Source organism: Salvelinus sp. IW2-2015, linkage group LG30, assembly GCF_002910315.2.
Source record: "Salvelinus sp. IW2-2015 linkage group LG30, ASM291031v2, whole genome shotgun sequence".
NCBI lineage: Eukaryota > Metazoa > Chordata > Actinopteri > Salmoniformes > Salmonidae > Salvelinus > Salvelinus sp. IW2-2015.
Window position 1 is genome coordinate 20,378,859 of NC_036869.1, and position 13,145 is coordinate 20,392,003.

The window sequence follows — 13,145 nt, forward strand, 5'->3', positions numbered from 1 at the left end:
TGACTGTGTTGGCTAGCTAGTTGACTGCGGTGGCTAGCTAGTTGACTGCGGTAGCTAGCTAGTTGACTGCGGTGGCTAGCTAGTTGACTGCGGTGGCTAGCTAGTTGACTGCGGTAGCTAGCTAGTTGACTGCGGTGGCTAGCTAGTTGACTGCAGTGGCTTGCCAAAAGGACTTGTGTTTGAAAGTTATATCATCTTATCCTTTGAGCTTTAAAAGGTTTCTTACACTATGATTAGAAACATTCAAAGCAACTGGGAAATGTCCATGACCGGACCTTAGCTTGTACATAACTTCTGAGTGATAGAACCACGAGCACCAACAGCAATCAGCCTACACCACTGCACACACACACCCGTCGTTACTTTGACAACTAGCATAGCCATGTCAGCAAATTACTGCTGTCTGAACACACACGCACCCGATTTGGTCACTTGTAACTTGCTGTTTGGACAGTCAGTATTCCAAAACGAATTTGAAAAACCAAACTGATTGGAGCATTAAGGTCTGCAATGTGATCAAGGCTGGTCACCTGGTCAGTCTTATATCATGGAAAGAGCAGGTGTCCTTCATGTTTTGTACACTCAGTGTATGTCCTGAATACAAAGCGTTATGTTTGGGATAAATCCAACACATCACTGAGTACCACAATTCATATTTTCAAGCATGATGGTGCTGCATCATGTATGGGTATGCTTGTCATCAAAAGATTAGGATGTTTTTAGGATTTAAATCTATGGAATAAAAAACCTGGTTCACAAATTCAACTTTCAGGGGACAATAACCTCGAACACAAGGCCAAATATACACTGCAGTTTCTACCAAGACGTCATTGAATGTTCCTGAGTGGTCTAGTTGCGGCTTGACTTAAATTGACTTAAAAAACATCTATGGCAAGACTTGAAAAATGGCGGTCTAGCAAGGATCAACAACCAACTGACAGAGCTTAAAGAATTTTTAAAAGACTATTGTGCAATATTGTACAATCCAGGTGTGAAAAGCTCTTAGACTTACCCAGAAAGACTCACAGCTGTAATCGCTCTGCAAAGGTGATTACAACATGCATTGACTCGGGGTTGAATCCTTATGTAATCAACATATGTTCGTGTTTCCACTTTGAGACTATTTGTGTTAGACCTTGGTTTAGATCCATTTAATCCCACTTTGTAACACAAATTGTGGAAAAAGTCTAGGGTTAGAATACTTTCTGCAGGCACTGTGTTACATGCAATGTTCACATGCATGGTTCCATGCGCGTGCTTGTGCCGTGTCTCCATGCCTACGTGTGTGTCTGAAGAGAGTATAGACCACAAGGTCTCTCCTGCACACCGGAAATGGCTTGGTAATTAGGTTAGGGTACCATTATCCTCTCCAGAGATAAGGACACACCCTGTAGTAGGATCTTCAAGGAGAGGGAGGGTGGTCTCTGTGGTCATGGATGGTGTTTCTCTACTGCTTATTCTATATTGTGAAGACGTAGCTCAGGTCTATCTCATTCTCTGCTTCCGCAGTAGCTAAGTGTAAGACTTGAGTTGCTTGGTTTCTGTGTGCGTGCTTGCGTGGGAGAATCACCTTGGTTTTGTTTATGGTGGGCAGCGGTATTTCTGTGTTTACATGGCCCTTTCCAAACCCTTCCCACATCCTCATCTATCCTCCCGTTCTGTCCTCACTACCTATCCTCACTCCGACAGCAAACTGACGGACTCCCTCTTATCATTCTCTCATCCTTGCCATCCCTTCATCCCTCTCTCCGGCCCTAAAATCCCTCAACACTGGAGAAAGAAAAACAAAAATACCACAGAAAATACCATTCATGGCACTTCTGACTCCCTGGCTTAAGAAAAAAATGTTGGTCGGTTTGGTTTGGTCAGTTAGTATTCGTGCCGTTCAAAGTGGCCACAGTCCCAGGGTGCTTTGAAGTCCAACATACACAAGCTGGCATGGAGCTGACCCTCACTACTATATTTGAATTTGTTGTAATTTCTTCCCTCAAATGCCTTGCTAGCGCACCACACACAGTATTGCAGTCAAACTGGAATGTGGTAAAGACAACTCGCAATCTGTTTAACAGGAAATGAAAAACGTATAAAATACCTTAAAACAACATTTCATGGGGTACATGTTTTGACAGCCTTAAGCTACAGCAGTCTACCTTTTTCTGTTTTTAGTATTCGGTTTAAAGATACGGTTACAATTGCTAATCAAGTGTTCTTCTGGCAGGTTTTGGCAGGTCATTCACTCCTTGTGGTTCCCCAGGATTCCAAACCACAGCTAAAACACTCAGCTGCGATGTCAGAGGTTCGCCCGATGCTTGAATGTTAGTGTTGGGATAGCGTGTCCAGTAAACCAAGTTTAGAGATATATATTTTTTTCTTCTTAAATCTCATCAAATATATTCAGTGTGTGTATTTTTCATCACACTGAAGGGATTCCATGATATTTTCCCATGAAAGGTAAGTGATCATGAGAAGATAAAGGGGAGGGAGATTTTAGAAGACCCAACGCGAGGAAGAGAGTTGGGAGAGGATGTGGGGGAGAGAGAAGGGAGGAGGCTGTATGGGACACTCCCTCTTGGTGATGGACAACTCAAGCAGTGTGAAGCGCCCTTACATGAGGTAAACTCTCAAAAGGCACATTACAGTACGCTGACAGGCATACTGGCATTGTTCTCCACTTGAAACAGGTGGTTTAGGGGATTTTTCGGGGAAATACGAAAGGATAATACAAAAGCAAGGAATAAAAGACAAATTGCTGAACGTGCCAAGGATTTTAAGTAGGAGCTACACAAAGTTTGAGGAAGACATCTGGAAACATCTGGAGTTTGACACAAGTGGGACAAACAAACAAACAAAGAATGTTTGATGGATAAAAAGTACCCCAGAATTGTGGATTAAAGAATGAAAGATTGAGAGGTGGACTGCAGATCATTTTCCCACTGAGGATCTTGTTCCTTGCGTGGGATCAGGTTGTTGTTTGCCAGCCGACTTTGAAGCACGGCAGGTGTGGTGTTTTTTTTCCTCATCCTTCTGAAAACAGGTCTGATTGTTTGGTTCTCTTCTCAAATTCAATGACTACCAATCCTGCCCATTTAACTTAACCACTTTCAACCTCCTTCAAATGTACTTCTTTAAAGGGAGCCATTTCTAAGACCAACGTCGTTTGTTTTCATCAGAACATAAAAAAAAGTTGTAATTATACCCTTGCTTTTCATTTTTGTTTTCTGTGTGGTCGAAGAAAAAGACGAGCAGTGGTTGGGACATTAAAGTAGTAGAAAAGGGCAGAGGAAGGAGAAGAGGAGATAAACAGAAGGAATTAAAGAAAGTAAACATCTCTGTGTCTACCGTTGAACTAAACAGCTCCCGTCACAAATCACAGAGGTGCATTTTGTTAGTGACGGATACTTGTAAGACAGTTTGGCATACACAGACAGACGGGACATGCAAATTGTCTGAGACATACAGTAACAGTCCCTCTGTGGTGTGTGTATGTGCACTTTGGTGTGCATTGCATAGTACTATCTGCTCTTTTGTGGATTGAAGGTCAAGAGAACATAGACCAACCGAAGACTTGTAAGTTAGAAATAAAAGAAATATAAAAGCACCCGGGTAGAGCTCTTCCACTATGTCAGCGGACACCTTGAAAGATCTCTCTCCAAACCACAGAGAGCTTGGACAGACCGGACGCCTCCAGAATGTACATCTACACCCACGCCTGCCCATGCACAGGAAGAAGAAGCATCCGTGACAACAACAACAGCACCTACAGACACCCTCTCCAACTCCCGCTCTTCCCTGTGGCTCTCATCCTCGTCCCCTTGCTGCTGCTGTCTCTGGGGCCACAAGCCCAAGGAGTCGTCCACTCCAGCTTCCGCCGCCTCAGCAGCCGAGAGAAGAAAGAGATGCAGAGGGAGATCCTGTCGCATGCCTGGTCTACCGGGTCGGCCCAGACCCCATCCTCCCCTCCGACCGCCCTCCTCAGCCCCCCTCTTCATGCTGGACCTGTACCACGCTGTGTCGGCCGAGGGGGATGAGGGAAATGGAATAGGGAATGAGGTAGGGGGACTGGGGTTCGGCGGTCTGGACGGGTTGACGGGCCACGTCAGCCATGCCGCACTGCCCACTCTCAGCACACACACGCCGCCGCTGGGGACGGTGGTCAGCGAGGCCGATACGGTCATGAGCTTCGTTAATCTGGGTGAGCTACTGACCGTTGATACACCTGTAATTTTACATTTCTGTGTTTTAATTGGTTATTACTTTCTGTCTCGTTATCCAATTAGTTGGGAGGTTTTTTTTTGTTCAGCCAATGGTCTCCCAGTAGTTATTTCAAAATAGAGGCCCCAGGGCCTGATCTGGCCCAAAACTTATCCTGTGATCTTTTACATGTCTTGCAAAGAGCCAATAAAACTGAAAAAGGTCATCTAGCTCGAATTTTCAATGAGAAACTACGCCAACCTGGCAACCTTATGCAGTGTTGAACCAGTTCACCTCTCAGGGACAGACTTGTTATCACATGAGATACTTTTCCTGTGCTGCACCAGCCCAGACAGTAGACCAACTGATGCTTATCTGAAATGGCATAAAAATTAAACATCCTTTTCCCAATTGTTTCCTTCTGCTATCTCTCCTGGAATGAGATCAGAAACCTTGTTACCGTGGGGAAACGTGATTTCGTGTTATTTCTCTTCACTACTTTCATAGACATTTTGCGTATTGCTTGAACACTTAATATGCTAGTTTCTCTTCGTATTTCTACAGTATTTGGACGTACATATTAATGTTTATTACTGCACCATATATGACTGTTTTTGTTATATATTTGTGTAATTACAGTGGCTTGTGAAAGTATTCACCCCTTTGGCATTTTTCCTATTTTGTTGCCTTGCAACCTAGAATTAAAATTGATTTTTGGGGGGTTTGTATCATTTGATTTACACAACATGCCTACCACTTTGAAGATGCAAAAATATTTTTTCTTGTGAAACAAACAAGAAATAAGACAAAAAAAATGAAAATCTTAAGCGTGCATAACTATTCACTCCCCCAAAGTCAATACTTTGTAGAGCCACCTTTTGCAGCAATTACAGCTGCAAGTCTCTTGGGGTTTGTCTCTATAAGCTTGGCACATCTAGCCACTGGGCTTTTTGCCCATTCTTCAAGGCAAAACTGCTCCAGCTCCGTCAAATTGGATGGGTTCCACTGGTGTAGTAATCGTTAAGTCAAACCACAGATTCTCAATTGAATTGAGGTCTGGGCTTTGACTAGGCCATTCCAAGACATTTAAATGTCTTAAACCACTCGAGTGTTGCTTTAGCAGTAGGCTTAGGGTCATTGTCCTGCTGGAAGGTGAACCTCTGTCCCAGTCTCAAATCTCCGGAAGACTGAAACAGGTTTCGCTCAAGAATTTCCCTGTATTTAGCGCCATCCAACATTCCTTCAATTCTGACCAGTTTCCCAGTCCCTGCCAATGATAAACATCCCCACAGCATGATGCTGCCACCACCATACTTCATTGTGGGGATGGTGTTCTCGGGGTGATGAGAAGTGCTGGGTTTGCACCAGACATAGCGTTTTCCTTGATGACCAAAAAGCTMAATTTTAGTCTCATCTGACCAGAGTACCTTCTTTCATATGTTTGGGGAGTCTCCCACATGCCTTTTGGCAAACACCAAACATGTGTGCTTATTTTTTTCTTTAAGCAATGGCTTTTTCTGGCCACTCTTCCATAAAGCCCAGCTCTGTGGAGTGTACGGCTTAAAGTGGTACTGTGGACAGATGCTCCAATCTCCGCTGTGGAGCTTTGCAACTCCTTCGGGGTTATCTTTGCCTCTCTGATTAATGCCCTCCTTGCCTGGTCCGTGAGTTTTGGTGGGCGGCCCTCTCTTGGCAGGTTTGTTGTGGTGCCATATTCTTTAAAGTTTTAATAATGGATTTAATATTGCTCCGTGGGATGTTCAAAGTTTCAATTTTTTTTATAACCCAACCCTGATCTGTACTTCYCYACAACTTTGTCCCTGACCTGTTTGGAGAGATCCTGCCGCTTGCTTGGTGGTGTTGCAGAATCTGGGGCCTTTCACAAAAAGCGTATATATACTGAGATCATGTGACAGACCATGTGACACTTAGATTGTACACAGGTGGACTTTATTTAACTAATTATGTGACTTCTGAAGGTAATTGGTTGCACCAGATCTTATTTAGGAGCTTCATAGCGAAGAGCACGCACCACTTTTCCGTTTAAAACAAAATATATATATAATTCTTTTTTGAAACAAGTAATTTTTTTCATTTCACTTCACCAATTTGGACAATTTTGTGTATGTCCATTACCTGAAATMCAAATAAAAATCWATTTCAATTACAGGTTGTAATGCAACAAARTAGGAAAATGCCAAGGKAGATGAATACTTTTGCAAGGCACTGTACATGCCTTTCAGTTAATGTTTCATTTGATCTTATTTTGACAATGTCTGGTGTGATGCCTTGAACCACCATTTTAAGACCATTTAACTAATCTAGACAGTTTCTCAATTATAGCCCCTGTCAATTGGAATCACCCATCACACACACACCCTATCAATCCGAACCAGTCAAGGCCATGCAACCCGCTCAAGACCGTGCGTAGGGGACACAGCTGTAAGGAATTACAGGCCCCACTGACACACACACACAAACGGAGAAACGGGCTCAGAATACTGCAGGAGAACGCTCTAAAAATACTGCCCAACCTGTAGTTAGTGGTGTGTGTGTTGAGCAGCTGCTGTTGAAGGCCCTTAGTGTCTCTAATTACTGTATACTACAGAGACCGACCAGGGTTGTTACTCTGCTTTGCAGGGCTCCCTGTGGAGGACGTGTGTGTGTGTGAGAGAGAGAGTGCGTGTGAGAGCATAGCGTGTCTTCAAGTATGTGTGTGTTCATGTACGTAGTCTCGCTTGAGACACTGCGGCTGTGGTGAGTGACCAGCGTTTGCGTGTCCATCCCTATATTTCTCAGTCTTTCCCTATTGCCTCTTTCTCTCCCCTCTCTATATTATCGCTATCCAGTCCTCCTTCACTTGGGCTCGCCTGCTCACCTCCCGCCACACGTCTGCTCCTCTCCTCTCGTTCCCCCTATTTCCAATGACTCAGTCACTCACCTTCCAATCCTCCCATCTCCCTCCACACCTTCCCACTTCTGGTGCTCTTCTCTTTCCCTCGGTCTTCTCATTCACACACTTACATATTAGATGTATTGCTCTTTCACCTCCCCCCTGCCCTTGTCCTTCTTGTGTCATGTGGGAATGTCTGCATCATACAATGAGAATATCTCTGTGTTTGTATTAGTCTTTTGAGGGCTTGTTGACTGGAGTGGAAGTAGTGTAGATGTGAATATGAGGTATTGTGCTGTTTACATGTGAAAATGTCAGTGGCCTTACATCGACCTTCCTCTCTCCTCCTCTCCCTCAGTGGAGCAGGAGCGGGACCTGCTGCAGCCACGGCCGTACTGGAAGGAGTTCCGTTTTGACCTGACGCCCCTCCCCCAGGGGGAGACAGTCACAGCTGCAGAGTTCCGCATTTACAAGACCCTGACCATGGGCCAGAGGGCCAACCGCACCCTGCACATCTCTGTCTACGAGATCCAACGGGAGAACAAACACAGGTTCCTGCCACTAGATCGACATAATATGTCTATTTAACGCTCTCTCCCTGACATGTTTATAGGATCGGGTTTGGTTTTTGCATGAAAAAAAGGATCAAGGATATCAAATAATCCCTTTTATATTCCCCTCGCTCTCGTTGAATACTCTGTGTTCTCTCTATACACCATGGTTTGTTGCTGCGGCAAAATGCAATGTTTAAAAAGAATTGCAATTCAACTTGACCTCAAACAGCTCCTGGCAATAGAACTCATTTGGCCACGTTGTGGCTTGCGAGGACGTCTTGTACAAGAGCTGAAGCTCAGTGGCTGTCTCTCTGTTTGTTTGTCTCTACTGCATGGCCATACAACATGCTTTGTGTATCTCTCCAGAGGTTGTCTCATGCCACTCCTCTACTTTCCTCAGAGAGCCAGAGTTGGTGCTGCTGGACATTCAGTCAGTGCCCGCGGGGCAGGAGGGCTGGCTGGCTTTTGACGTGACCTCTGCCAGCAACCGTTGGCTCCTGCACCCCCGCAGCAACCTGGGAATCCGGCTTTATGTGGAGACAGAGGAGGGTGAGCCTCATAGAGWTAATACTATGGTCAGGGTCAGGAAATGCTCTGCAGATGGGGAGGTTATTTCCCACAAAATTGATTTCTTGATTATTATGCCTTTGAATAAAGAGGCAAGATAACTCAGAATATGACAGCTGTACCTGTGAAGTAACATAGCATGTGTTATTGTTTAGTAAATACATAGAAATGGAGATATGCTGTTTTGGTTTACCTCACGATTATATCTCACACACACATTGTTTTCTCTCCATCAGACCGGTCCTTGTCAGCTGGGTGGGTAGGCTTGGTGGGTCGAAGGGGCCCCCGCTCCAAACAGCCCTTCATGGTGACCTTCTTCAGAGCCAGCCAGGTCCCCTGTCGCCCCCCACGCGCCCTGAAACCCAACCCCCGCAAGAGGAAGCCCAAATATGACCTGCCCCTGCCCAGTATACATGGTGAGGTCCTACAAGGTCAGGGGACAACACTGGTTTTAGGTCTTGTTGTGAAGCTTGTTTAATGCAACGTTTAAAGGCATAGTTCATCCAAATGACTAAATTAATTAAGTTGTGTTTACATTTAATTGTGTCTTTATTGTAAATCCAATGCATCCAAAGTGTGCTTTACAGTCTGTCYTGTCTCAAAACRTATTGTTTGGTCCCTTTCAGATCACAGCCACGTCAACAGTGGGCGTCAGGCTTGTAAGAGACATGAATTATATGTGAGCTTTAGTGACCTAGGCTGGAAGGTAAGCTTCTGTCTCCCTTAACTACTCATTCTACTGAATAGATAATATCATGAGCTAACATTCTATCACACAATTAGTGTTTTAGGAAGCAAGGCATTTGTGTAGTACGTGCAATGTAGTGTATGTATTTCTGATAGAAATATAGTCTGTCTTCTTCATTCTATTTCTAAGTATTCTCTCCATTAGACTGGGTCCTGGCTCCTACGGGTTACTCTGCCTTCTACTGTGATGGAGAATGCTATACCCTCTGGGGTCCTGCATGAACGCCACCAACCACGCTATGATCCAACTAGTGTCAGTATGCACTCTACACCCTCTCTCACATGAACAATAACATTGGTTTCAGTGGGAAGACGGTATTGGCTCAGACATTAATGGAAATATGGCAATTGAAAGTAAAATACCCATGTTAACTGAGTCTACAATGGCAGACTCTTAAAGTAGAGTACAGATAGTGAGAAGTTACATTCAAGACTGAGTGGTCGACTTTATACTATATGCCTTTCTTTAAAGTGGCAGACTGACCAGGTAAAACTAGATCCTTATTGATGTCACTTATTAAACCTACTTCATTCAGTGTATATGAAGGGGAGGAACAGGTAAAGAATGATGTTTAAGCATTGAGACATTGAGACATGGATTGTGTATGTGTGCCATTCAGAGGGTGACAAAAGATTGAAGTGCCTTTGAACAGGGTATTTAAGTGACTTTGAACAGGGTATGGTATTAGTGGATCAAGAATGGTCCACCACCCAAAGGACATTGAACGAATTTGACACAATGTGGAAGATTGGGGTCACATGGCCAGCATCCCTGTAGAACACTTTCGACAGCTTGTAGAGTCAGTACAGTATCACACATCACAATACAATGCCATAAGTGTGGGCCTGTGTACCTATAAATCAACTAAACTTTATTGTTTATTTCATATGCAAAGATAAAGCATAATTGTTCATGTAATATTAGCCTCATAACTCCAGGAAGAGGAAATAGTGATGAAATAATCAAGTAAATAAAAAGACAGAGACAAATGCTTTTGAACTACTAGTTATTTTATTTAAAAATGTAAAATTCAGTGAAAGTAATGTGTGCATTAGTGTCTAGATCCCTGTTAGGTGGCAAAGCGTCACAAGAATCCTGTGGGGAGGAAAACAAGAGAATACATGTAATTTAATGGGTGTTAACTATCACGGTTCACGAAGCACTTCAAGTCCTAAATCCTGAGAGAGAGAGAAAGAGAGATGGACAGAGAGAGAGAGAGAGAGAGGAGAGACAGAGAGAGAGATGGACAAGACAGAAGAGACAGAGACAGAGACAGAGACAGAGAGAGAGAGAGAGAGAGAGATGGAGAGAGATGGACAAGAGAGAGAGGTGTGGCGTTTAAGATCTCTGCAGTAGACTACATGCTGGCATGAGGTTCTCCAGGTGGTACTCCAGGAGTCTGGAGAGCTCAGTGACCAGAGACATGGGTTAAAGTACCAGGCAGCTGCTGCCCAACATGTCCATCTAGCAGAGCATCAGCCCGCCCTGAAGAGAACACACACAACACATAGATAATGGCTCTGAGTTACTAGCTTACCAGAGGAAAGAGACAATCAGAGTTACTCCCGTAAAACGTCATTGAAACCCTGTTAATCAGGAAAAAGTAACTAGGAATAAGAAGTAACTCTTGAGTCTTACATTGAGCAGCAGCAGGTATCTCTCAGCTTTTGGCTCAATGCTGGCAGCAGCGGGCAGGAGGAGTACAAGAGAGCGTACAGACGCTCCATGAACACCAGGGTGCTAAAGGAAATAGAGGAGGAGAAAGAGAAATTGAGTGAAATTGCCAAGAGAGAGACATCGAAACATGTACAGTGAGATGCTACTTACCACCATCAGGGACTTCTGACTGTCATCATCAAACATACAGTTCAAAGAGGAATCTATCAGGTTAAAGATGATGGATCTAGGACAAGAAAACAGGAACGATTTTCAAAAAGATCAGATACTGTGATGTATAAAATCATGCATGTGGAAGAACTCAAAGTGAGACATGAAAGAGTTAATGAACTCACCTTTGCTCAGCCAGCTCCCTCTCAATGTCAATCTTCTTGGAGGGGTCACTAGGTAGTCCACAAAGTCGTTATAGGCACGGATGAATTCGGCCTCGTCCTATCACAAAGCAAGAGCATTGATGTTCCGACAGAACACATTTCCCTGAGACGCTCTCTTTCCTTGAATGAATAATGAGTTAGTGAGTTACCATGTGGTGGGCCTGAACCAGTGCGCCATTAGACCTTTCCGCACAAACAGATGGTTCCTGCTCAAGGTGGAACAACGCAGTGTCTAGAGAAGAGGGAATAGTTAGGGTGAGACACCCATCTTCCTCTAAGAGACAGAGAGAAAGAAGATACAGAGAGAAAAAAGTGGGTCCACTCACATGAAGGCCTGGCGCAGGGACGACGACGCAGGGCGATGTCCTCCACTCTCTGGTGGTAAGGTAGAGCTGTGGGGGAGGGGATGGAGCATGTCACATTAGAGTCAATGGAGATAACAGCATGGTGACCATCTCTTCAGCATCTGACAAGCCCAGACTACACAGACATTTAGAGGAACTCACTTTTAGCAGAGGAATCCCTCTCTCCAGGCGCAGGTCCTCCTCCCAGCCACAACAACAGACAAACATTCACATCAGTGACCATGCAATGACATGACAAACAATGGGTCAATGGAAGGATCTTAATGCTACTTAAGTCAATAGAATGTGTAGCTGTGTGTTAACATCTGACTCATAGCAGTTGTGGCCCTCAGGCTCTGCTCAGTGAACGTCTGATTGGTGGGCGTAGAGACGGAGGCAGCCTCCGACCACGCCGAGGAGGAGAGCAGCCGTCCAGCCCCATGTGGAGAGTGGCGTCACCACCGAGACATCAGTCTCTGCTCCAAAAACAACACAACACACCTGTTTCCACACACACATTATTAGAAAACAGGCATATCTAATGGAAAAATGCCCAGTAATTGGTATTCTATATACATCGAAAAACCTTTATTTACCTGGTAGCAGCCAAGCGTCACGTCCACAGACGTCTCGTGGCGGAGGTGAGATGCATACTGGGTCACACCTGCCAGCCACATACTGACAGAAGAGACGACATGTTAAGGCCAAATGGATAATGAAGAAAAGACTAATCTAATCTATTTCAGTAGTATTTCATCTTACCTGGATCCAAGTGACGGACTGCACCTTGGTGACACAGTAGGGATGCCCTCTGGACAAGCCTGGCTGTCTGCTTGGAGATGGCCCACACCAGTTGAGTCTCCAGGCCCTCGAACCCTACTCACATGTGCATCCTCACCACCACCTGCTGTGGAGAGAAACAACAAGTAACATCAACAAAACAACATCAGCACCATGTGTAATACATTTCCATCAAGATCACATGACTCTGACAATGTAGATTAGGATAGTAGTTAAAAAACACATACCTGGGCTCCCCACGCATGTAGGTGATAATGGGCTGATGAACTGCAAAGTTCTCCAAGCTTTAGCACCGGACCGGCATGTTCTGCACAAGAGGGGGGATGACATTCAATACATTCAGGTTAGAAACAGCAAACATTGTAACGGTGATGTGACTCTGTGTGCTTCTCTTACCTGATCACAACAGGCCCACAGTACAGGGGGCTGAACCTAATCGGTATCAGCTGCAATTACCAGTGGCTCCTAAAGCAGACAACAAAGATTTTAAGAATGAATATGTGGGATACTTTTCAAACATAAAACCAAAAAACGTTCTGAAAAAGATGTACCTCAAGGATAGTCGGCCACATCTCAAGGATGATGCAGCATCCTGGACATGAAGGATAACTGGCACAGTGCACATCCACTGGACCTCATCAGTACAGTTGATCTAAAATTAGGAAAAGGAAACAACCAAATTATTAGGCGTAAAACGTAGCACCCTAGCTAGTACTACTGCAAAAGTGCATCGCTTAGCACAATTACTAAAGTTAGTAGCTTGCAAGTCAGGATTACAGAAAATACACAACATTTCACATATTAATTGTCAAATGTTGAATGTGGTAAAATAAGACGTTTAAACTCCACATACCTCTTCGAAGTCGCTGTCGCTGTCACCTCCCGAGATCGCGAACCCTGCAAAACGGAAAAAGACAACAAAAACAACCCAGAAATGAATTTGAACAACTGTCGACGCAGAAGCTGCCGACGTCCTCGCACTCTCTCCGCAATCTT

General features: G+C 44.4%; 1 pseudogene; it reads left to right on the forward strand.

Moving 5' to 3' along the window:
* The first annotated feature begins 3,661 nt into the window (after nucleotides 1–3,661).
* LOC111954859 (bone morphogenetic protein 8B-like) lies at nucleotides 3,662–9,590 on the forward strand (annotated as a pseudogene).
* The last annotated feature ends 3,555 nt before the right edge of the window (nucleotides 9,591–13,145 follow it).